The 25,003-nt window shown below is 40.7% G+C and overlaps 1 protein-coding gene and 1 pseudogene across 2 annotated transcripts in view; one reads left to right on the top strand and one right to left on the bottom strand.

Annotated features, from left to right (window-relative positions):
• Window positions 1-19,298, bottom strand: part of PDZK1 (PDZ domain containing 1) — a 35,104-nt gene extending 15,806 nt beyond the window's left edge. Inside the window, exons 1-2 of one of the 2 annotated variants that reach the window (XM_037145406.2) lie at window positions 19,192-19,298; window positions 10,176-10,317 (exon numbers count right to left, since the gene is read on the bottom strand). The gene's annotated coding sequence lies outside the window, so the exon portion shown is untranslated. Of the gene's footprint in view, window positions 1-10,175; window positions 10,318-10,723; window positions 10,747-19,191 lie in introns of those variants that run through there. The other variant, XM_053666191.1, reaches the window with a different exon arrangement.
• LOC128627561 (charged multivesicular body protein 1B2-like) lies at window positions 1,090-2,096 on the top strand (annotated as a pseudogene).
• Window positions 19,299-25,003: the final 5,705 nt, after the last annotated feature.

Here is a 25,003-nt window from a genome sequence, read left to right as displayed (position 1 = left end):
CTATCCCTTCTCTTCTGGAGGGACAGTAATTCATGACCATACAGTATATGTGGGTGGAGGGTGAAGAAGAGACAATAAAATAATCCAGGCTCTGTGGAAGCCACATTGTTGTAATTCAAGATAGCCATCTCTGACCTTTGTGCCCACAGAGACAGGCATGCAGTACAAACGAGGCAGAAGGCCTCCCACTGCCTGATATGACTTGACTATTTCATGTGGTCTCAGCAGAGTCTGGAAGCCACACCCCAGTGGCATGAATGATTAAGCAGCTAAGAAAACAAGAAACAAATAGGCAATGTTTCAAGTGATCTCTTACCAAGGGCCTAGGGTCTGAACCCTCCTACTGAGTATCAGGAGAAGAGAAACGTGAAACCATGATCACTGTAGTCATCACTTAAACCTGGGAAAGCCAAGCAGGTCTGACATATCATGACCAACTGCCAGGAAGATGCCACTTTATATGGAAATAGGGAAAGGAGTGAGGGGAGAAGAAAGCATCACCAGAGTAGGGTTCCTTACATGCAAGCATCTGTGTATGGACCCTCTGACTAACACCTTTTACTAGTCTTTCTGCTGATCAACTATACTGCAAACCTCAGGAACATTTTTCAACTCAAATCCACATCTATGTCCAAAGTTAACTCTCAGTTCCTTTCAGCTCTCAATTTCATAGCACTGAAAAGCCTTAAAAGGGGGGGACACCCCAAAACAAAGCCCTCTGAAGTTTGGAGGTAATTATAGAGAAACCTCATTTAAATCCTACAAAACTCAAAATATGTCCCTATAATCAAAGTAAAGGCCATTATAGGCCGTGTTTTCATCCAGAGATGAGGCTGTTTGTGGTCAGCATATGGATGCTTATTTCTAAGGTACCCACTCATAAAATTCATTGATGTCAAACAGAATCTTAATCTCTTTCTTTGTAGGTTGAGAATGAAAAGTGAAACTTCCTTGCTAGTAGGACTAGTCCTGTGTTTGGGGAGGAGGGGAAGAGGCAAAGAATTCTATTGTCTCAATAGAGACTAGAAAGCCTGATATACAAAGAAACACAAATCATTGTTTCTGGACAAAATCTCAAGTTGTTTATTTGTCTGTTTAAAGTTTTTAAACAGCCAGACATTAGTCACTCAGATCTGCACTTTAACATCTTTGAAGCCTTAGGTGTTTAAGGTCAAAATTTCCTTTCACATCTGTGGTTGAAGCCCAGAGAATTAGGCAATTTACACCAAGAGAAATACTGACAGAAATGCTGCCTAGGCAGAAACAGGAAGTGGGATCGCAAACCTAGGTGCAGGTTAGGAGGATGGAACTCTGAGTGTGCTCACATCAAACCCATATGACTGCTCTGTGCTGTTGCCTCCCAAGAAAGGTCATAAGACCATGTCGAATATGGAGAAACACCTATTTAACTTGAAGTTTGCTGCCAAAGACCTTAATGGGGACGCCAAGAAATGTCATAAAGAAGAAAAGGCTGAAAAGGGCAAGATTAAAAACGCCATTCAGAAAGGTAATACAGAAGTTGCAAAAATACCTGCTGAAAATGCAGTCTACCAAAAGAATGAAGCAATTAATTTCTTGAGAATGAGTGCTAAGGTGGATGTTGTGGCAGCCCAAGTTCAAAGTGCAGTAACAATGAGCAAGGTAACCAAGTCCATGCAGGTGTGGTTAAGTTTATGGATGCTACATTGAGGAGTACGAACCTTGAGAAGATTTCTGCCCTGATGGATAAATTTGAACACCAGTTTGATACACTGCATGTTCAAACACAACAAATGGAAGACACAATGAGTAGTACTACTATCCTAACAATACCATAAAATCAAGTGACTATGCTGCTTCAAGAAATAGCAAATGAAGGTGGCCTTGATCTCAGTCTGGAATGACCACAGGGTCAGACGGGATCTGTTGGCACCAGTGTTGCTTCCATGGAACAGGGTGAACTATCACAGAGACTTGCTCATCTGCATGATCAAGTATAATTTAAAGAACTTGTGCTTTTGTTTAATTCATCTACTTCTATTTTGTTTACTACATCTATTTATCTATATGTGTATATAGATAACTTCCACTCCGTTACACTATATGTTACAGAATGCTTGAACACTATTTATACAAAACACTTTTTTTTGCCATGCTGTACTTTCCAATACTTCAAGAAATTTCAGAGAGTTTCCACCTTGGTAGATTTTACAGTTTGCATATTATGTTGAAAAGTGTGGGGAACACTTTTTTTTGTAAATGACTTTCACCAGGCTGGCATTAGTTTGTGGTATATGAAACATCTTCCTCAAAAATTGTATCACAAATCTAACAACAAAAATACTACAGAAGAAAATACAGAATAAAGCTTTTGGTTTCTTTTTAATTCAAAAAAATAAAAAAGAAAGAAATGCTACTCTGCTGGTTGGAAAACAGAGACTGCTTGAGCATGGGATTTCCTCCTGTCATCGCATCTGCCCTTCCCACAATTCAGCCACTGAAAGTGCCCAAACTGGTAAAAATATCTACAACCTTCAACTCCACCACAGGAGAAAGCTGATCAAAACACAAAAAGCCAAGCCTTACACGGGACATTTGGGGTCCCAAAACTATTTGTTTTCTTTGCCATTTTGTAGACAGACAATTCAGCTATGCGTCAGGAGGGCTGGATTCCAGCCCAGCTCCAGGACTATGTCTGTCTAGTCCACACCCTGGTGTTCTACTCATCTCAAAATCTGGGCTGAGATCAGTTATTTAAGCAAGACTCCATCACTGCTATGGGATGAGTATGCCTAGTAGTTGAAACACAGGGCCTAACTAGGAAGGATCTTTATATTTAAGGATACTGTTTCCTATTTCTTCAGCCCCCAACCTCCGTCTTCTGCTTCCTGGGAAAATCCAGGGATGAGATCCCTATGGTGGGTCGACATGAAACTAGGGAAGATCTATGGATTTCTACAATCTCATCACAGAAATCTAAAACCTGAGTCCATTAAATTTTCAACAGGATTTATTCCCAAGTTCCAATAGCCAAAATAAAATATTGGATATGAAAGAAAGCAATAGGGACTTCTGGCCAAGATGGAGGCATAGGTGGAAATACTGAACCTCCTCGCACAACCAAATTTAAGGACAACAAAGATTTAGAAACAAAAACAGACAGAAAATTGAACAACAATGAACCATTCATCCAGATCAGTAAGGGGCAGAGGCTGCAGCCAGCAGAGAGAGGTCCCAGCAGGAAAAGGCAGTGGTTAGTGAACCCAGGCAGGTGTGGGATGAAAACCCAGTAAAGCTTGCAAGGAGGTTGTGGGATGAAAACCCAGTAAAGCTTGCAAGGAGGCTGGCTGACCGCAGATACACATTTGCTCGCAGAAGAAACCAAGCAAAGAAAGGGGCAGTGAGACAGACCATGCAACCCAGGGCCCCAGTGTTGGGAAATAAAGCCTAAAAGCACCAATTGAAAAAAAACTTTGGGGGGTTGAGGTGATGGGAGAGGCTCCCAGCCTCACAGCAGAGTACAGTGGGGAGACCCACAGGGTCCTAGAACATACACAAGTCCACACAACCAGGGAACCAACACCAGAAGGGCCAAATTTGCTTATAGGAAGTGGCAGAGGGGACTGAAATCCAAGAGAGAGAGAAACAAGCACCATTACTCCCTCTCTGACCCCGCCTCCACATACAGCATCACAACACAGCAACTGAATTGCCCTATCCTGGTGAACACCTAGGCTCTACCCCTCATATGTAACCAGCACGAACACACCAGAACATTTTGGCTCAAGCAGAAGAACAGCTCAAAGCCCCAGAGCCAATAATTCCAAGCAACAAAGAGATAGGCAACCTATCAGATGCACAGTTCAAAACACTGGTGATCAGGATGCTCACAGAACTGGTTGATTTTAGTCACAAATTAGAGGAACATATGAAGGCTACACTAAGTGAAATGAAGCCAAATGCACAGGGAATCAATAATGATGGAAAGAAAACTGAGACTGAAATCAATGGAGTGGACCAGAAGGAAGAAAAAAATGACCAAACAGAAAAGAAGGAAGAAATAAGAATTCAAAAAAATAAGGAGAGGCTTAGGAACCTCCAGGACATCTTTAAACGCTCCAACATCCGAATTATAGGGGTACCAGAAGGGGAAGAGGAAGAGCAACAAGTGGAAAACTTATTTGAACAAATAATAAAGGAGAACTTCCCCAATCTAGCAAAGGAAATAGATTTCCAGGAAGTCCAGGAAGCTCAGAGAGTCCCCAAAAAGGTGGACCCAAGGAGAAACACACCAAGGCACATAATAATTACATTAGCCAAGATTAAAATGAAGGAGAGGCCCTGGCTGATGTAGCTCAGTGGACTGAGCACGGGCCTGCAAACCAAAAGATTGCGGTTTGATTCCTCATCAGGGCACATGCCTGGGTTGCAGGCCAGTTCCCAGCAGGGGCCAGTTCCTAGCAAGGGATGCACCAGAAGCAACCATACATTGATATTTCTCTCCTTCCCTTCCCTTCTGAAGATAAATAAACAAAATTTTTAAAAAATGAAGGAGAGAATTCTAGAAGCAGCAAGAGATAAGGGGACAGTCACCTATAAAGGAGTTCCCATCAGACTGTCAGCTAATTTCTCCCAAGAGACCTTACAGTCAAGAAGAGGCTGGAAAGAAGTATTCCAAGTCATGAAAGGCAAGGACCTACATCCAAGATTGCTCTATCCAGCAAAGCTTTCATTTAGAATGGAAGGGCAGATAAAGTGCTTCTCAGATGAGGTCAAATTTAAGGAGTTCATGATCACCAAGCCCTTATTATATGAAATGTTAAAGAAACTTTTTTAAGAAAAAGAAGATAAAAAATATGGACAGTGAATGGACAGCAAACTCTCAGTTATTAACAACCACACCTAAAACAAAAGCAAACTAAGCTGACAGCTAGATCAGGACTGGAACCATAGAAATGGAGATCACATGGAGAGTTAGCAACAGGGGAGTGGGAGGAGGACAAGGGAGGAGAAGGTGCAGAGAATAAGTAGCATAGATCGTAGGTAGAAAATAGACAGGGGGAGGCAAGAATAGTATGGAAAGCGTAGAAACAAAAGAACTTATGACACATGGACATGAACTAAAGGCAGGAAATGTGGGGGGAGGGGTTGTGCTGGGTGGAGGGGAATGAAGGCGTGGAAATGGGACAACTGTAATGGCATAATCAATAAAATATATTTTTTAAAAAAGAGGCAGTAACCTAAAAAAGATAGAAAGACGAAGAAAGAAAGAAAGAAAGAAAGAAAGAAAGAAAGAAAGAAAGAAAGGAAAGGAAGGAAGGAAGGAAGGAAGGAAGGAAGGAAGGAAGGAAGGAAGGAAGGAAGGAAGGAAGGAAGAAAGAAAGAAAGAAAGAAAGAAAGAAAGAAAGAAAGAAAGAAAGAAAGAAAGAAAGAAAGAAAGAAAGAAAGAAAGAAAGAAAGAAAGAAAGAAAGAAAGCTATAACCATTACTGAGCTCTGGGGAAAAAAATTAATTCTGGGGAACAAAGTCACTTGTCTATAGAAAAGATAACAAAGTGCTTACTGGTGGACAGAATACTAAGGGATGAGTGCCAAGAGGTTTTAAAACACTCAATCTAAATTACTAATTATACCTTTAGATCCCACCTTTTCCCAAAAGAATTATATTATTGCTACCAGGATAGAGAATAACATGCTCATGGACAAGAAAAAAAATAGGTACATTTTAGAAGTTAGGAAGGCTAGGTAGTGACCACCAGGGAAGGTAGGTAGAACCTCTGAATATGGCCAGAGAAGGAAAAACTAAAGTCACTGGGCTGTTTTCCCATAGGAAAGAAGTAGCTAGCTATTAGGACCCAGGGGACTCGTCCATGTCCAAGGTAATCCAAGGTCAACATGGGCCCATATGTGATCCCAACTCAACACTCACCCTCACCAGGAGCTCTGCATAGGGGCTGGAATTCTGAGCCAAGAGTGGCTCATGAAGGAATTATAACTACACAAGTGAGACTCAAACAGCCAGAAGGGTTTAGCTTAGTTGACTGAGGCTGAGAGGAAATCTCATTTTCCCCTCAGTTTGAGAGTTTGGGGCTGGAAACTGCAGGACTTTCTGTAGCAGGGCTAGTTTGGGGTAAGAGTGACACTCCACTTCAATTGATCCCTATGTCAGTGAGGCTTGTAGTGAAGCATGCCTGCCTTGTTACCCTGCACAACATATACAAGCTCTTTGTTCTAAGATAATTGCTGTATATGGACATATCCAATTAAAATATCACATGGGCATGAATGCCCATAAGCCTATCCAGTACAGGGAACAGGGTTAAGAATGATGGAATCTTAAACCATGATCCCCTGGAAAATATTTGAGAGTTTCAACATCAGTGGGAACCTGATTAAGAACACAAAACATTTCCCAATTAAAAGTGAACATGCAGTGAAAGCAGAGTTATTTGTCTAAGTCCTCTGAGCTTCTAGGTATCATTTTGTAAAGAAATCCCAAAGTTGCTACAGACCAGATAAAACAAAGACCAGAGGAAAGTAAATTATTCTAAGGAAGGAAAGGAAATGACAACTACTGGGGAAGTGAAGTTAGCAAGATAATAGAATCTTCATTCATGTCTTCAACCTTGGGAGTTGTCTACCCATGCCCAAAGGCACTTACTGGCTTCATCTGAGTAAACAGATATACTTAGTTGAAATGGTGTAATCCATATACCATCAATAATAAATTACTGTTTGAGGATTCACTATGTGTCAAGCATGATATGTTATCTCATTCAATCCTCACAAGCACTTTAGGAGTTTTATTCTGAATCTTAGTTGCCCCATTCCAGTCACCTATAGGGATTTATAAAAGCTGATGCTTAGACCCCTTTTCAGATCTACTTACTGACCCAGGCTTGAAACCTGAACATAAGCATTTTTTTTAAAACACCATTAAGTTAAGAAACTACTGTTTAAAGCACATTTTGCTGCTCCTAACCCTTCTACACTCTCCTCAATCTTGGGATAACACCCTCCTTAGTCAGAGAAGAATGTCAAGGTTGGGTAAACTATTAACAGCTACCCTGAGCTCACCTTTATTCAACTGGAGAAACCAAGGAGGCAACCAGGTTAAGAGAGGCCCTTAGTCACCACATAGTCTTCAGGATCCAACTCTATCCATAGTCAGTGGCCTGGCCAAGAGTATAGGAATATGTGGCAACCTAAAGTCTGTGCCTTAAGCCTCCTTCCCCAAGTTCTAACTCTGAGCCAGGAAAACTTAAAATCAAGCAGATAAAAGCAACCTTTAACAGCCCCCATGGGGTCTTTATCCTATGAAGTAAGTCTGAGGGGCCCCCCAAACCTAATAAGAGCTGGAGACTTCTCCCTTCCCCTCCACTCTATGGGTGAAGTCCCAAGCTCCATTTATGTCTGAAGTCCTTCCAGTCATCCTGTGAGCCCCTGAGTAAGAGTGGCACTTTCCAGCTCTACATCAGGGTTTCTTGCTCCCTAACATCCTCTCCCTTCCTGAAACAATTAGCTTCTTCAGTCAGCATACTGGAGTGGTAAAGTCTGCTTAGAATCATGAACATAGGTCCTTCAGGTTTCTACTGAACATCAAGAAGACATGACTCCAAGTATGATTTCATCTGTTCATGCCACAAATATTCACCTCACACTTACATGCAAAACACTGTTAAGTGGTTGATGGGTTAGAGTAAAACACCACCTCTATTCTCAAGAGACTGTCTAGTTGAATAGGGATGAAGGAAAAGCTTCAGCACAAACATAGCTACCACAATGAACAGTGTATGAAGGACATAAGACCTATAACATAAGACAAGTTAAGGGAAGTTTTACAAATTAAAAAGAATTTGATTTACACCTTGATGACAGATAAGATCTCAACAGGTATAGAAGTAGGAAAAGAACATTTTAGACACAGAACAGTGTGAGAAATTTCCTCAGTATGATTACTGATGAGGTAAAACACAATGTGACTGAAGGACAGACAATAGGAGAAAACTTGTGGGTGACAAATTAGACTGTAAAGCCTTGAATACCAGCCCAAGGGATCTGGCCTTGGTTTGGTAGTCAGCGGACACCATTCAAGGCATATAAACAGGGAGTGACAGGGTCAGAGTTCAGCTTCAAGAATAGTAGGTGGTAAGGACTGGAACAAAGACACACTGGAGGTTGGCCAGGTAATAGGCTGTTGTAATAATTCTACTCACATGCAATAAAGGGCCTGACCCAGTGTGGAAGCCACAAGAAGATCACAGAAGTGACAAAGGTGGAAGAACTACAGTGAAGACTAAGTGACAGATTGTATTAACTCTTTGATCCTGTTTCCTCAGATTTCTGCATGCAGAGATGGCCTCAGACAGGACAAGTATGACAATACAGATGTCCAAAATATTTTATTTACACAGACCTTGACTAGTGTCCAGGAGGTCCCCAGGCTGTATCAGGGCTCACAGGCTCTTGTTACTCGCCCTAATTACTGCTTACTTCACTCACATGTTGTTTTGTTGTGGGTGCATGGTAATGAAGAAGGGGGCCTCTGTTGTACAAAGAGGTACACACACAGTGAAGTCTTCGGAGGCCACAGCTCAATTTGAACACAACTGTGCTTTTGGGTCTTCTCAGTTCTGAGTTCCAAGAATATTCTAATTACATAGTCATTTTCTCATTCTGTCTGCTTCTCCATAAGGGCCAGTTATATACTTCCTCTGAATTTATTCCTTAGCTTATTTTTCCTACTAACCAACCTTGATACCTTTCAAGCCCTAGACTACTCTTCTGCTATGGACTGAATTGTGTTCCTCCCAAAATTCATATGTCTAAGCCTTAACTCCCATTATGACTATATTTACTGACAGGGCCTCATAAAGAGATAATTATGGTTAAATAAGGTCATATGGGTGGGGCTGTAACCCAAAAGATACTGGCATCCTTATAAGAGAAACAAACACCAGGAGTGCATGTACATGGAGAAAAGACCATGTGAGACCCTGGCTGGTGTGGCTCAGTGGATTGAGCACCAATGTGCAAACCAAAGGGTCACTGGTTCAATTTCAAGTCTAGGACATGTGCCTGGGTTGTGGGCCAGGCCCCCAGCAGGGGGTGCACAAGAGGCAACCACAAACCAATGTTTCTTTCCCTCTCTCTCTCCCTCCCTCCCGTTCTCTAAATATAAGTAAATAAAATCTTTAAAAAATAAAATTGTGGAAAAAATAAAATAAAACACCATGTGGGGACCCAATAAGAAGGAGGCCATCTGCAAGAGAAAAAGAGAGGACTCAGGAGAAATCCAACCTACTAATTAATACCTAATCTTAGACTTTCAGCCTCTAGAACTGTGAAGAAATAAATTTCTGTTGTTTAAGCCACCCAGTCTGGGATATTCTGTTATGGCAACCAAGAGACTAATGTATCTTCTGGGTAATGCTACCCACCTGGCTGGCTATTGGAAAAGGAAGATGTGAAAGAAAACCAACTGCATGCCTTTGTAACTAGCAGAAAAGTGATACGATTAAACAGTGAAGCAATCATGAGGGAAGAGATGCAAGTCACTCTGAGATGGGTTTAAATCAGAGGGCTTGGCAGAACATGCTGCAGGTAGGTAGAAGTGTGGGCCTGGAGCTCAGCAGATGATGGACTAGAGTCTGCACAGCAGTGCTAGGTGAAGGCCATGAGTGAGAATATAAAAGGAAGATGGCCAAGGATAAAGCTTTGCATAATACCTATATCTAGGTGACAAGAAGATGAAGCAGTGAGGGAATAATTACAAGGACAAGATTTGATAGTATAGTCCACACTAAAAAATTAATTTCATTGTAGGATAGCTAACAATGTCAAAGGACACTAAGAGGTAAAGAATATGAAAACAGAAAATATCACTAAGCTTAGAAAATGGAAGTCCAGGATGGATAGCGGACTAAGAAATGAGTAGATAGTAAATAACAGAGGCAATGAATATAGATATATCTTAAAACAGATAAATGAGAGAGTTGGGATAGCAGCTTGAGTAGAGAGCAGGAATGGTGGGTAGTGTTATTTTTAATATTGAGAAAACAATCAGCATGTTTGTATATCAAGGAATGACATAGAGAGCATAATAAATAGCTTTAGCCTTGATGAGCTGAACTAATTCCACTGGGTAGCACAGAAGTGGGGAAAAAATGTGATAAAGAGGAAAATGAGATCACTTACCTCAACTTCAATCTTCTCCCCCAAAGCAGTTGAGACAAATCAGGAACTTTGAGAATATGGTCCAAAATATCCTCTGGGCTCAAACTAATAAATCAGTGAATCTGGCCAGGAGAGGACTGTGGCTCAGCTACCATTACAGCTCCTGTGAGAAAGTAACAGCCTGATGTGACAGATTTCTCAAGAAATTAATGCAAAATATCCCCATTTTAATTTTTCTATTACAGTTTATATTCAATATTATTTTGTGTTAGTTTCAGGTGTACAGTGTAGTAACTAGACAATCATATACTTTATAAAGTCTTCCCCCTTCTCCCAATATTTCCAATACCCACCTGGCACCATACATAGTTTTTACAATGTTATTGTCTATATTCCCTCTGCTGTACTTTACATCCCTGTGACTATTTTGTAACTCCCAATTGTACCTTTTTTATTGTACTTTTTTCATTGCCATTTAGTGCCCCCTTCGCCCCCCAGCAATCACCACATTGTTGTCTATGTACATGAGTCCATTTTCCTTTCCAATTTGTACTTCTTAATCTCTTCACCTTTTTTACACAGTCTCCAGAATTTCCTCCCCTCTGGCAACTGTCAGTCTGTACGTCTGTTTCAATTTTCTTTGTTCATGTATTTTTTTGTCTTTTAAAAATATTTTATTTATTTTTAGAGAGAGGGGAAGGGAGAGAGAAAGAGAGGAGAGAAACATCAATGTGAGAGAGAAACATTGACCCATTGCTTCTAGAATGCACTCCAACCAGGGACCAAACCAACAACCCAGGCATGTACCCTGATTGGAATGGAACTAACAACCTTTTGTTTTGCAGAATAGTGCCCAACCAAGCAAGTCACACTGGTCAGGGTTATTTTGTTATTTAGATTTCACATGTAAGTGAAATCATATGGTATTGGTCATTCTCTGACAAAATTATTTCACTTAGTGTAACACTATGTAGGTCCATTCATACTGCTGCAAATGGTAAGATTATATTCTTTTTTATGTCTGGGTAAAATTTCATTATATATATGTACCACCACATTTTTATCCACTTGTCTATTGATGGGCACTTGGGTTGCTTTCATATTTTAGCTACTGTAAATAACATTGTGATGAATATAGGGGTCAATATATTCTTTTGAATTAGTGTTTTGGAATTCTCCAGGTAGAAACATTACCCAGAGTGGAATCACTGGATCATAAGGTAGTTCTCTTTTTAATTTTTTGACCTCTCCACACTGTTTTCAATAGTGACTACAGAAACCTGCGTTCACACCAACAGTTCATGAGGTTTCCCTTTTCTCCACATCCTCACAAACACTGTTGTTTGGATTTATTGATAATAGCCATTCTGTCAGGTGTGAGGTGGATTCATTGTGGCTTCAATTTGCATTTCTCTGATGATTAGTGATGTTGAGCATATTCTCATAATTCTATTGGTCATCTGTACATCCTTTTTTGAAAAAGTATCTATTAAGGTCATCTGCTCAATTTTTACTTGGGTTTTTTTTGGGGGGGGTGTTGAGCTGTATGAGTTTTTTTAAATTTTTATTGATTTTAGAGAGAGAGAGAGAGAGAGGAAGGGAGGGAGAGGGAGGGACAAAGAGAGAGAAAGATTTGTTGTTCCACTAATTTATGCATTCACTGGTTGATTCTCATATGTGCCCTGACCAGAGATCAAACCCACAACCTTGGTGGATAAGGATGATGCTCTAACCAACTGAGCTACCTGGCCAGGGCTTGTATGAGTTCTTTATAAATTTTGGGTATGTTATCAGATGGAATGTTATCATTCCATCTGATATGTTATCAGATGTACCATTGGTGAATATGTTCTCCCATTCAGTGGGTTGTCTTTTTGTTTTGTTGGTTTCCTTCACTGTGCAAAAACTTTTGAGTTCAGTGTAGTCCCATTTGTTTATTTTTTCTTTTGTTTCCCTCGCCTAAGGAGATATATCAGAAAAAAATTTGGCTAAAAGAAATATCAGAGATTTTACTGCCTATGTTTTCTTCTAGGAGTTTTATAGTTTTGAGTCTTACACTTAAGTCTTTAATCTGGCAAAATCCCCATTTTAAAAAGATGATAGCTATTCAGATTTTTAAGAACCTCCATGTAAACCAAACAGTTATGAACTGGGCTGACGGTTAATAACCACTGGCAAAAAGAATTTCCAACAGCTATAGCATGGTTTCACTACAGTGAACAAACAAATTGAATAAAATTATCTAAGAAACAGCTTAGGTTAAATACATATTTTTATTAGGTAGGTGGATAGGTCAATTGATCTATCTCATGAGTTTAAAGCAGACCAAACAGCATGGTTTCTCATAGCTTTTTCTCATCAAAAGGAACAAAAATAATAGAAGGAGAGACTGGTGACTTCTCCCCCCCCAGTTGGGTTTTGACATGTTTAAAAGAAGACTAGGATGTGAGGATTTCTATATTTACCATTACAGCACAGAGCTGGAATGTTAGACTTGTGGGGCCACTGTGAATGCGCAGGTAAGAGAAGCCAGAAAGGCTTCTGGGACTGGTTCAGGGACTGGTTCAGCAGGATGAATAGGGAGAGGGAAGAAGAAGAGACTAAGAGAGTAGTTTCAAAAATTGAGGGTTCTCATGGAAAAAAAGTCATCTTAAAAGATCTTCAGAATAGAGTAGTTTCTGGTAAGGAAAAGCTTAAAGTGGCCATATATGTGGCTAATATGAAAAGCATTTGCATTTTTTCTTTCTGTCTTCACCCAGCATTCTAGTCTGGGTAAAGTAAATTTGAAAAAGAGTTTTTTAATCTAAACACAGTCTTTAATCCTGGTGTCACTATGTGCTAGGTATGGGAACATGGATGACTTTCTTAATTTTGTGCTAAAGACAGAAGCACACCCAGAATAGAAAATGCACAGGGACAAGGTGAAGGTTACTTAAGATGGAACATATGAAGCATGTAAGCATAGTATCTGAAGCAGAGAAACCTAGTCCATGCACACTGACTTCCCTGTCCTCTGGTGGCATTCCTACAGTAATGGGAATTCCATTTTCTGAGAGAACATTTGAGCAATGCTCCCACTTTCTTTTTGAAGCAGACAAGTAGAGATTGAATGATGGAATATAGATGGGCAATCACCTTGATTACCAGATCAGAGGTTCACTTTAGACCTCTTCTGCAAAGTTAATTTAGCTGCTGAAAATCTAGGGCTGATTATTTTATTCCCCATGAAATTTTAAAGTTCAAATAATGAACTCATATTTCCCTGAGCTCAGAAGTATCATGTAAGTCTGAGAGCTAGGGAATTACAAAAATGGCACCAAATGTTTTGTTTCAGTGAGGTATAAGATTCCAGGGAGCTTTCACAGAACTCTAAGACTAAGCTGGCCAGAGTCCCAACACCTAGAGCAGATGAGCTCTAACAGATGTGAACTCAAGGTACCCCAACAAAGGGACCCAAGGAACAGACAAGGGTGCAGGAGATAGAGTGAGGAAAGAATTACCTTCATAGAGATATATCTGGCCCAGGTAACTAGGATCATGGTAACTAGGGAGTAACTAGTGAATAAACTCACCAGACAGTATCACTAAATTTCCAAAAGATTAGTAAAAAGGATGTTGGATACACCGCATTCTATGTGGAGATGAAACAACAGAAGGAGGCTGTTTTACCCAGAGATAGCCAAGTACAATGACCATCAGGAAAAAAGTCCAAGGAGTGTCTTCTTTGCTGATCTCCCAACATCCAGGAAGTAAAAGGATTATTCTATAAATACAGTGATCTACAACTGTTAGTCATGAGTACTCTGACCTCACCACCATCTTATCTAATAGTAATTAGGAATCAGTGATACAGTCAGTATCATACTACATAGAAAATACACCCTCTCTTCACAAAGCACTTATATAACCAACCCTCAAACCATGAAAACACTAAACAGCAAAAATTTAGCAAAACAGATTAATAATATTTAACCCTAGTTACTAAGACTATGAGAGGATATTTGTGCAACCTAGGATATAACCACACAGTAAATGATTTCTATTTCATCAAGGAATGAGGGGAAGAGAAGTCAAGAATTCTGGGATATAATGTTCAACCTGAATGTTATTCACTTTGCACTGAACTCCATGCTGATGCATAAAACACTTTGAACTTTAGCAAGAAGAAAGCAACATTCTTGGGGAGCTTGACCAGGCATATCCACACAATGTACCCTTGAGAGGAACATTTCTCCTTCAGCATTTCCATGCATGTGTAAAGACTGAGACAATCAAATTACTAGTCTTTTGTTGTAAAATACAATTAGTGGACACTGGTGATGTTAACTTAGCAACTCTAGACTGGCTGAGAATTCCACACAGCCATCAGCCCTCACCAAGGGCTTCCTGCCCTGTGTCAGGAGTATCTGCCTTCTTTCAGAGCCTCAGGACAACCTGTTTCTTGTACTTCAGCTAGTATTGACAGATGTATCAAGCAAGGAAGAGATAAAGAAAATTCCATTTTATTTTCTTCACAAATATTTTACCTAGAGCATATCCTACATCTTTGCTGTAGATAATATATTTGAGGCCACCTGGATTCCTCAAATGAAAGGCAAGACCTGTGAGAATTCAAACATTCAAGTGTATTAATTTTAAATAATTAGCATAAAAAATAGGATAGGTGCCCTAAAATACATATTTGCTAACTGTACTTCCCCCTGTGATAGTTACTGTTTGGTCTTCAAAAGCAATAGATTTCAAATGTGGGACATTAATGAAATGCATTGCATTGAGAATGATGTGGCAAAGAGTGATCACAGGCCCAGGGAGTAATTCAGTTCTCATTTCTGATTTATGTTAGCGAATGCAATCTGTTTATCTCAAAGTTCATTTGTTCCATTGGTACTAAATACTGCTTCAACCACTGTGAACAACACTTTGTCCTATATGGCAGGACTCTGGGATGGAGTTCAAAGTGTTTCACACTTCACTTGCTTATTTTCTTAGATAAGAAGATAAATTGGTAGAGATAGAGTCAATATTGTATGGAAACAGAGATGCCCTCACAGAAAGGATACAGTATCTACTCCTGCTGATAGAACAAGTGCCTGAAAATAACCAAATCATCCAGTGGGTTGACTGGAACAAAGCTATCACCCCAAATTGGCACCTGGTTTTAACAAGACCCTTTGAACTTGCATTTCCACCCCCTCACTTTTTTCTATGTACCGGAATCCTCCCACCTCCTGTCTCTCCCACTCAATGCCTCAAGACAAACTTCCTGCTCTTGCTCTCACCATATTAGTCTCTAAAACTTATTCAAGACATGAAAGTCCAGGTGTCTGGTTCAGGTTTTGAGGCTCAGCATAATCCAGCTCTACTTCTCAGCAGGCACCAAAGCTGCCCTTTGCTCAGGCTCCATGCTCTGCCTGAAATACCATCCCCACTCTGATTAGGTCCTAAGCAAACATTTTTTACAAGTGAATGAATTCAAGACCTACCAATTTTCAAATCTAAGTTCAAAGTTTAGATGTTTGCAAACCCTTTCCTGACCAGCACAATCTGGAAGTGTCACCCCATCTTCTGAGTTTCAAATATCATTTATATAATCAATTAGTTATATTTAGTACCTGCTGGGGGCAGAGACTGAGGCTCAACCCTGATTAGATACCATCCTGCATTCACAGAGCCCATAGTGCAGTGGAGAGAGTTACAAACCTAACTATCAAACAAGGGCATGGGTGCCAGAATGTTGAAAAGTAAATGTTTTGTATAGAGACAAACTCACTGATACAGAGAACAAAATAATGGTCACCAGATGGGAGGAGGGAGGTGGGGTGATGGGTGAAAAAGTTGAAAGGGATTAAGTACAAATTGCCAGTGATAAAAATAGTCAGGGATACAAAGTACAGCATGGGGAATATAGTCATTAATGTTGTAGTAACTATATATGGTACCAGATGGGCACTAGATTTATCAGGGTGATTACTTCATTTTTAAGCTATATAAATGTCTAATCATTATTTTGTATATCTGAAACTAAAATAATACTGCATGTGAACCATAATTGAAAGAGAAAAAAAGTAAATGTATTGTTATTGTTACACATATTTATTGAGCTCCCACTAGGTTCCAAGCACCAGCTTCGGTACCTTTTATGAGTTCTCATCTAATCCTAATAGTCCTTTTGACAAGGGAAAAAAGACTTTGAAAAGTTAAGTTGGTTTCCCATGGCTATTTGCATAAGCAAAAAACCTGGATTCAAACCCAGCTGAGTCTGGGCTCCTTCCACAGTCTCCCCGCCCCTCCCCATGAGAGATATTCTGTGTTAGAAAACTCAAGTAGTTAGGCTAGAAGGAGGAAGGCATACAAGGCAAAAGAAAGAGTACAGGTGAATTCAGGAATGGTGAATGGTTCAGAACACCTAGAGAACAGGTATATATTGAAAGGACAAAAAAAAAAGCTTAGACTGTAAAGTGCCTTAGACTCAGTCCTACAGATTACAGAGGAGCTTCAGTGTTCATGTCTATAAGGCTTGGAGCCTCAGAAGCTGGTGGTCATCTCAGACCAAGAGCAAATCCTCCCTAGTTAGTAGGTGCTGTCTTTCCTGCTTACAAAACTTCCTGCCAGTGCCAGGGTTCCTTCCTTCCCTGGGGCTATGCCTCTCAAAAAGCTGTCTGAAGATCATCAAAATATATTTCAGCTGTGCAAGGCACAAAGCGCATTCTCCCATCTAATTCTCATAACACTAAAAACTAGGTTCTGTTATGCCTGTTTAGGAGGAAATGGAGATTTAGAGGGGAAGAAAATGCCTGCTCTGGAATTTAGGTTTCCAGTTCCAACACCCATGCTCTTAATCACCTAGCCATGATACCAACCAGGCAGAAATGAAAGAAATCTGAGCAGTCTCTCATGAAGGACCAAGGCGAGGAGTTGCTGAGATCTTTAAGAAAATATGTCTAACTCTAACTTGCTACTCTTGTCAAATTCCTATGCAACAAATATGAAACCATTTAACCAAAAAGTAAAACAGAGACACCCATTCCCACGTCATCAGACTTTGGACTCCAGATAACCTGACAGTATCAGAATTCTTTAACCTCCTCACCTTCAGAGCAGCTTACCAAAACATCCCAATTCTGCCGTGGCTGGTGTAGCTCAGTGAATTGAGGGCTGGTCTGTGAACCAAAGGGTCGCTGGTTCGATTTCCAGTCAGAGCACATGCCTGGGTTGTGGGCCAGGTCCCCAGCAGAAGGCATGCAATAGGCAGCCAGACATTGACGTTTCTGTCCCTCTCTTTCTCCCTCCCATTCCCTCTCTCTAAAAATAAATAAATAAAACCTTTTTGAAAATGAAATCCTGATTTTATCCTTGCAGCTCCTTCCCTGCCATACCAACTTCCATTTACCCAAATATCTAAGCATCTACTCTTGCCAGGTGTTGTTCTGGGAACTGGGATTACAGCAAGTAACAACAAAGGACAAGATTCCTGCTCCCTCGAAACTAAACATCTAGCAAAGGTGGCATATAAGAAGTAAACAAGATGATTTCTGATAATATGGCTACAAATGAGGAATATAGTGGTGGAGTAGAGGGGGCAGCTGATTTTAAAAGCCCTTCCGGGGGAGCTAACATTTTAATTCACACCCAAGTGACAATAAAGAGCTAGCCTTCACAGATCCAGGATCTATTATACTTGGTGTGCTGAAAAGAACAATTGTGATTATTAAGTCTCAACTCCTTATTTATAGATGAGTAAAAGCTCCATGAGATTAAAAGATGGAACAAGTTCTCTAACTAGCCATAAGGCTGTCTGTCTCCCACTATTCCACAGAGCCTTCAGATCCATACACACATTTGAAATGTAAGCACATTTGTCTTTCTGCTCAAGCACATATTTATAATTTTATTTTCAGTACAGCCTTCAGCAAAAGATGAGAGGCTTTGATAGACGACAAAATTGAGGCCCCAGCTGGCTGACTTGTCTAATAGCCTGTCACTAACAACTGAATGAAAACCGAGGTTATTTGTATTTCAGCCCCATGTTCTTTGTTTTGGATGAGAAGCAGCTGTCTAGCCAGTGGTCTATGAACTGAAGACATCATTACTAGCAACTTCAAAGAATAAACAAGAGTCAATGGTAAGGCCAATTTACTTAGTCATAACACACAAACTCAAAGTCCCTGAGTTATTTGTTTCAGGAAAAAATGTGTGACTCCAGGTAACTAGACAACCATGACCTGAGACCATCAGCCCCTATGATTTCTGGATAAAAGAATGAGAGCATGTCAGTGCAACACTGCAGGGACTAAAACTAAGGAGGAATGTATTCTCACAGAGCCAGCCAGAATAGGATTCTCCCTAGCTGGTGGGCCCTTAGATGAAAGTCACGTTTAAGTCCCTTGACCCCACTACTTAGGAAAGAACATACCAGTGGTTCCCAAACCTGCCTGCACATGAGACTCATCTGGGTGAGTGTTAAAAACACAAAGAACTAGAAACTCCAAAGGGTAGAGCCTGAAGATCTACATTTAAAAATTCAGCCAGCCTAGAAATCCCCTGGTTTTTCCTCATTTCTCAGTGCTATAATATGATGAGAAGAATAGCAATGCCTGTCTGTATTGTCCAGTTATATTAGGTTGTAACCTTTAAGAAAATTTCTAATACCCAGAGCCCTTGCATAGTGGGAAGGTCCTGTGAGTATCTCCCTGTGACCTGTGAGGTCTGCTGTCTCACTCCCTTTGGCTATACATCAAACCTCCATGCAACTGTGAGAAAGCTTTTGTCTGAGGATTAGTTTACCAACTCCTTTGTAAAGAACACCCTCACTTGCAAGTGTCGGGGCATCTCAAGCAGAGAGAATCTAGGAGACTAGTCCCCCACCACTACACAAACACACCACCATCACCACCACCACCAAGGGGGCCTAGCTCCTTGCTCCTTCTGCATGAGCCTCTCTTCTGTTCTTGATAGCCAGCTACTGCTTAGAAGAGGGAAAAGGAAAAGAAAAAAGGTTGTCAGCCCCTCAGTCGGGGGACTAAGAGTTAGTTCTTACCTGGATCTTGGAGGAAGATTTTTTGAGTCCACTTGGGAATTCACTCTCTGCTGGTGAGTTGTTTTCTTGGAACTCACTGGACTTTGAACAAAGATTGATTTAAAAGCTGATGTATTTAACAGGGACACATGATCTGAGTTTAAGCGACCTCTGTCCTGCTCCCTGCCAGCTGACTAGGCCCTGAGCTGAGCAAACCCAATGCACTGGCTTACCTGCCTCACTGTGTAGGTAGGAGGTGCCTCTGCCTTCTTGGTTCTCTTCCTTTGGCAGATGCCTTGGTCACGTCCAACTGATACTCAATGCCTTACTTAGGAGCTTTCACTCTCTCCCATCCCAAGGTCAGTGCTGAGAGACACCTGAGCATCCTCATGCACTGAGGTCTTCCTGGGGAGTTGTAACCTGTGCAACCACTGTCGGTAAAATGCCAGGAGGCCAATAGGCCCCCTAAATGCAGCAAAGGCCCTCATGTGCCAGTCCTTTTTCCTCTGACAGTGGGAGTTCTCACTCAATTGCTCACTGTGAATTGAGCAGTAAAGTCCTGGCTTTATTGCCTAGGCTCCCTTCCTCTTGTTATATACTCCCTCATCTCTCTGTTTTTTACCCTCTCTCTCTCACCTGAGAGTGCTGTTTTTATCTTCAATTGTTTCCCATTTTCACACTCAAAATCTCTCAGACAAACCCAGCCAGGTAGGTGGAAGGCATTGCTACAAGCTCCTCTCAACCCAAAGTCCCAGCCAGGCCAGCAGCTGATTCCTATCAGTGGCACCCACACAGCACCCAGCTTCTCACTGACCTGAATCTTCATCCCATGCTGGAAATCAAAGCAAAAGATGGCTGTGAAGCAAAAGTGAAGCAAAGTGAACCACAGGCTGCGGGGGGAGAGGGGGGTTGGTATCACTCACATCTGCTCATGTTCGAAGGGCCACTGGTCTTTACTGGGCCTTGGCTATCCCCAGCAAAAGCATGGCATGAGCCAGAGGGTAATGGTCAAAAATGATGAACATCTTAGCAGCTAACTCACGTTGCCTCTATCTTGATACTAATGTCCCAAGAGCCTCCTGAACATCTTCCAAAGCAAAGGGAAGAATGAGAAAATCTGAATTTAGGATCGGAACACCTGCATTCAAATTCTGAATCTACCGCTTCCTAGGTGTTTGATCTAGAGTAATTCAGTTTTAACTCAGCCTCACCTTCATCATTAGTAAATAGTTATTACATTGTTTTTAGAAATTTCTTTTTTTTAAAGATTTTATTTATTTATCTTTAGAGGGGAAGGGAAGGAGAGAAGGAGAGAAATATCAATGTATGGTTGCCTCTCATGCATCCCATGCTGGTAACTGGCCTGCAACCCAGGCATGTGCCCTGACTGGGAATCGAACCACGATCTTCTGGTTCACAGGCCTGTGCTCAATCCACTGAGCTACACCAGCCAGGGCTAGAAATTTCTTTTTTATATTGAGTCAAAATATCTAATTTCCATCCACAGGTCCTGATGGTTCCCTCTCCGTTGCCCTAAGACCACTCTTTATCTACATGGCAGTCCTTCAAATATTAGAAAGCTGGTACATTCTCCATAAGCCTCATTCCTTAAGTTGGTCTGCCTATGCCAGGACCTCCAGACTTCTCACCAGACTTCAGCCAATTTTTCAACATCTCTCTGAAAATCAAGGACCTGAAGGAGAAACTTTAAAGTGAGGAAATTGTTCTATATCTTGAGTGTGGGTAGATACAGTTATCTACAATTATCAAAGTTCACCAATCTGCACCCCTAAAACTGGTGAATTGCACTGCAAGTAAATAATACCATAAGTTTTATTTATCAATTTTTAAGTATTTTTATTGATTATGCTATTAGTTTCCCCATTTTTTCTCCCTTCATCCCCCTCCACCCCTATCCCCTCAACCCTCCAGCATTCTACCCCCCCCTTAATTCATGTTTATGGGTTGTACATACAAGTTCTTTGAGTCCTGTTTTCTATACCATTTTTTCTCTCCCTGTCTACTTTATGCCTACTAATTATGCTTCTTCTTCCCTGTACCTTCCCCCCCATTCCTGCCTTCCTACTCCCCATTGAAATCCCTCTGTGTGATGTTCATTTCTCTAATTCTGTTCCTGTTTTAGTTGTTTTCTTAGTTTTTGTTTTTGTTTTTCTTTTAGGTTCATTTGTTGATAGTTGTGAGTTTGTCATTTTACTGTTCATATTTTTTATCTTCTTTTTCTTAGATAAGCCCTTTTAATATTTCATATAATAATGGTTTGATGATGATGAACTCCTTTAACTTGACCTTGTCTGGGAAGCACTTTATCTCCCCTTCCATTCTAAATGAAAGCTTTGCTGGACAGAGTGTTCTTGGATGTAGGTCCTTGCCTTTCATGACTTGGAATACTTCTTTCCAGCCCCTTCTTGCTTGCAAGGTTTCTTTTGACAAATCAGCTGATTGTTTGATGAGAACTTTTTTGTAGGTAACTGTCTCCTTTCCTCTTGCTTCTTTTAGGATTATCTAATTAGCAACCAAAATCAACCAGTTCTGTGAGCAGCCTAATGACCAGTGTTTTGAACACTGATAGGTTGAATCTGATAGGTTGGCTATCTCTTGGTCACTTAAAAGTATTGGATTTGGGGCTTTGATTTGTTCTGATTGAGCTATTTTTGGTCAGATCGTGCCTGTTACATATGAGTGGCAGAGCCTTAGGTGTTCACCAGAGCAGGGCAACCCAGTTGCCGGGTTGTGATGCTGTATGTGGGGGTGGGGTCAGAAAAGGAACAATGGCACTTGTTCCACTCTCTTTTGGATTTTAGTCCCCTCTGCCACTTCCCACAAGCTGGCACCTTTTTAATCAGTGCTTTTAGGCTTGATTTTCTGTCACCAGGGCCCTGGGTTGTGCGGTCTGTCTTGCTGCCTATTTTTGCCTAGTTTATCTGCATGTGAATGTGTGACTGTGGTCAGCCCCTCACTGCCTGCGCTCCCAGGTCTGGCTGCCACTGCCTTTTCCTGCCACAATCCCTCTCCCCCAGCCGCTGATTCCGCCCATTACTGGTCTGGTTGAATGGTTGTTGGACTTCCATACAGTTCAATTTTCTGTCTGTTCTGGGTGTGTTTTTGTTTCTTAATCTTTGTGTCTTTAATAATTTTGGTTGTGTGAGGAGGCACAGTGTTTCCACCTACTCCTCCATCTTGGCTGGAAGTCCCTGTCCAGTATATTCAAAATTAGAAGGAATCAGTATCTTCACAATGGCATACCTGGGCACTTTTGGCAAGAGTCTTTTATCTCATTTTCTTGATATTTTAAATTTTATTTATTAGTTTTATTTTTAGAGAGAAGAGAAGGGAGGGAGGAAGAGAGGGAGATAAACATCAATATATGATTGCCACTTGCAAACCCCCAACTGGGGACCTGGCCTGCAACCCTGGTATGTGCTCTGAGTGGGAAACAAACCAGTGACATTTTGGTTCACAGGCTGGCACTCAATCCACTGAGCCACACCAGCCAGGGCTTACTATTTTTTAGTGTGATAAAATTTACCATTTTAACCATTTTTTATTATATAGTTCAGAGGCATTAAGTATATTCATATTGTTGTGCAACCATCATCACCATCTTTCTTCAGGACCTTTTCATCTTCCCAAACTAAAACTCCATATTCATTAAACAACAACTGCTCATTTTCAACTCCCCCCAGGCTTTGGCAACCACCATTCTACTCTGTCTTTATGAATTTGACTCTTCTAGATACCTCTTATAAGAGGAATCATACAATACTTGTCTTTTTGTGATTGACTTCTTTCAGTCAGCAAATATCTTCAAGGCTCATCTGTGTTGTAGCATGTACCAGATTCCCTTCCATTTTAAGGCTGAATAATATTCCATTGTATGTGTACAACACATTTTATTTATCCATTCATCTGGCAATGAATGGATTACTTCCACCTTTTGGTTATTGTGAATAATGCTGCTGTCGACATGGGTGTACAAAATCTGTTCAAGTCTCTGCTTTCAATTCTTTTGGGTATATATCCAGAAGTGGAAATGCTGGATCATATGATAATTTTGTTTAATTTTTTGAGGGACTGCCATACTGTTTTCCATAGCAGCTGCACCATTTTACATTCCTACTAACAATGAACAAAAGTTTCAGTTTCTCCCTATCCTCACCAACATTTATGATTTTGTGTTTTTTTTATAACAGTCATCCTAATGGGTGTAAGGTGATATCTTATGACTTTGATTTGCATTTTCCTAAAAATAATTAATGTTGAGCACCTTTTTATGTGCTTATTTACCTTTTGTATATCTTTTTTGGAGAAATGTCTATTCAAGCCTTTTATCCATCTTTTAATCAGATTGTTTAAGTTTTTGTTGTTGAGTAGTACATCCTTATTTTTTTGACTGTGAAACAAAGATCCAGAGAGGTGAAGTGACTTAGCCAAAATCACTCAAGTTCATAGCACAGCCACGGCTAAAACTCTTCACTTTTACCACCAAGGCCTTTTTACTACCGCATTTTGCCTGGCTCAGTACAAGATTCCACCAATCTTGTACTCAGTACAAGATTCCACCAATCTTCTACCCTTCATACTTGAGATCCATCTATGATGTCCTCAAATTTTTACTCCAACTTTAGATCTGATTAGCCCAGGATTACTTTGTGTTTTTATTAGCTCATAAATTTACTCAGAACCTGACATTGTATGCTCCATGGGTTCCCTGTCCCTGCTCTGAGTCCATGTTTATGACAGTCTCCCCTTTTACTCACCATGTTGCTCTGGCCTGAAGAAGCAGTCTGTGTAGTCTGCATGCCTCTGGAGAAATTTATTAGGCCAGGATCCATATGCAGACCTCAGATAAATGTTTTACAGCTGTGTAAGGTGATGGGTGGGAGGAAGAGCAAAGTCACTCTCCTCTGTTGCTTCACCCATTGTGGCAATACATGATTGCTGATCTAGTTTTTTTCAACAACCAGGTGGCAGATCAGGGGAGGCCTGAGAACCCGTGGAGAATGGTGAGTTATCAACACTTGTAAGGTGGCTGTGAAGGATACTTTAGTTGTCTTTCCCTCCCTCTTCCTTTTCCCAGTTGAGGTGTCAGAACACACAATCCTTTCCACCAATAGAAAAACTGAGGTACAGAGCAAGAACAGGGCATGTCCTAGCTTCCTGCATGTATCAAAATCTAGGCACTCTTGGAATATGAATTACAGTCTCCACTTGCCTCTTCTGAGAAACACAGAAATAAGAATCACTGGTCCTTGGGAAGTTTAGACCCTGTTTTTTTTTTCTTTCAATTACAGTTGACATTCAATATTGTTTTATATTAGCTTTAATATATAGTATAGTATATACATATACATACATACTATCTAGTATATAGTATAGTATACAGTACAGTGGTAAGACATTTATATAATTTATTAAGTGATTCCCCTAATAGTTCTCATACCCACCTGGCACCATAATAGTTATTACAATATTACTGTCTATATTCCTTATTCTGTACTTTACATCCCATGACTGTTTTGTAACTATCAATTCATACTTCTTAATCCCTTTACCTTTTTCACCCAAACCCCTAACCCCCTCCCACTAACCAATCATCAGTTTGTTCTCTGTATCTATGAGTTTGGACCCTGTCTTAAAGGGCCAACTTCCCAGGGTCCCCAGAGGGATAAGCTTAGGAACAGCAGAAAAACAGCCACTGGGTTCCATGGAGCTTGGAGCTGGTCCTGTGAAGCACCTCTGAGGGAAGTTCACACCCCAAATGTATGCTTTGGGCATAATGCAAGCAAGGGACACTTCAGGCCACTGGCATGTT

The sequence above is a fragment of the Artibeus jamaicensis genome, unplaced genomic scaffold (assembly GCF_021234435.1).
Source record: "Artibeus jamaicensis isolate MK-2021 breed Jamaican fruit bat unplaced genomic scaffold, CSHL_Jam_final contig_445, whole genome shotgun sequence".
In the NCBI taxonomy this organism is placed as follows: domain Eukaryota; kingdom Metazoa; phylum Chordata; class Mammalia; order Chiroptera; family Phyllostomidae; genus Artibeus; species Artibeus jamaicensis.
Note: the sequence above shows the minus strand (reverse complement) of the source record. Positions and strands in the feature narration are given on the sequence as shown.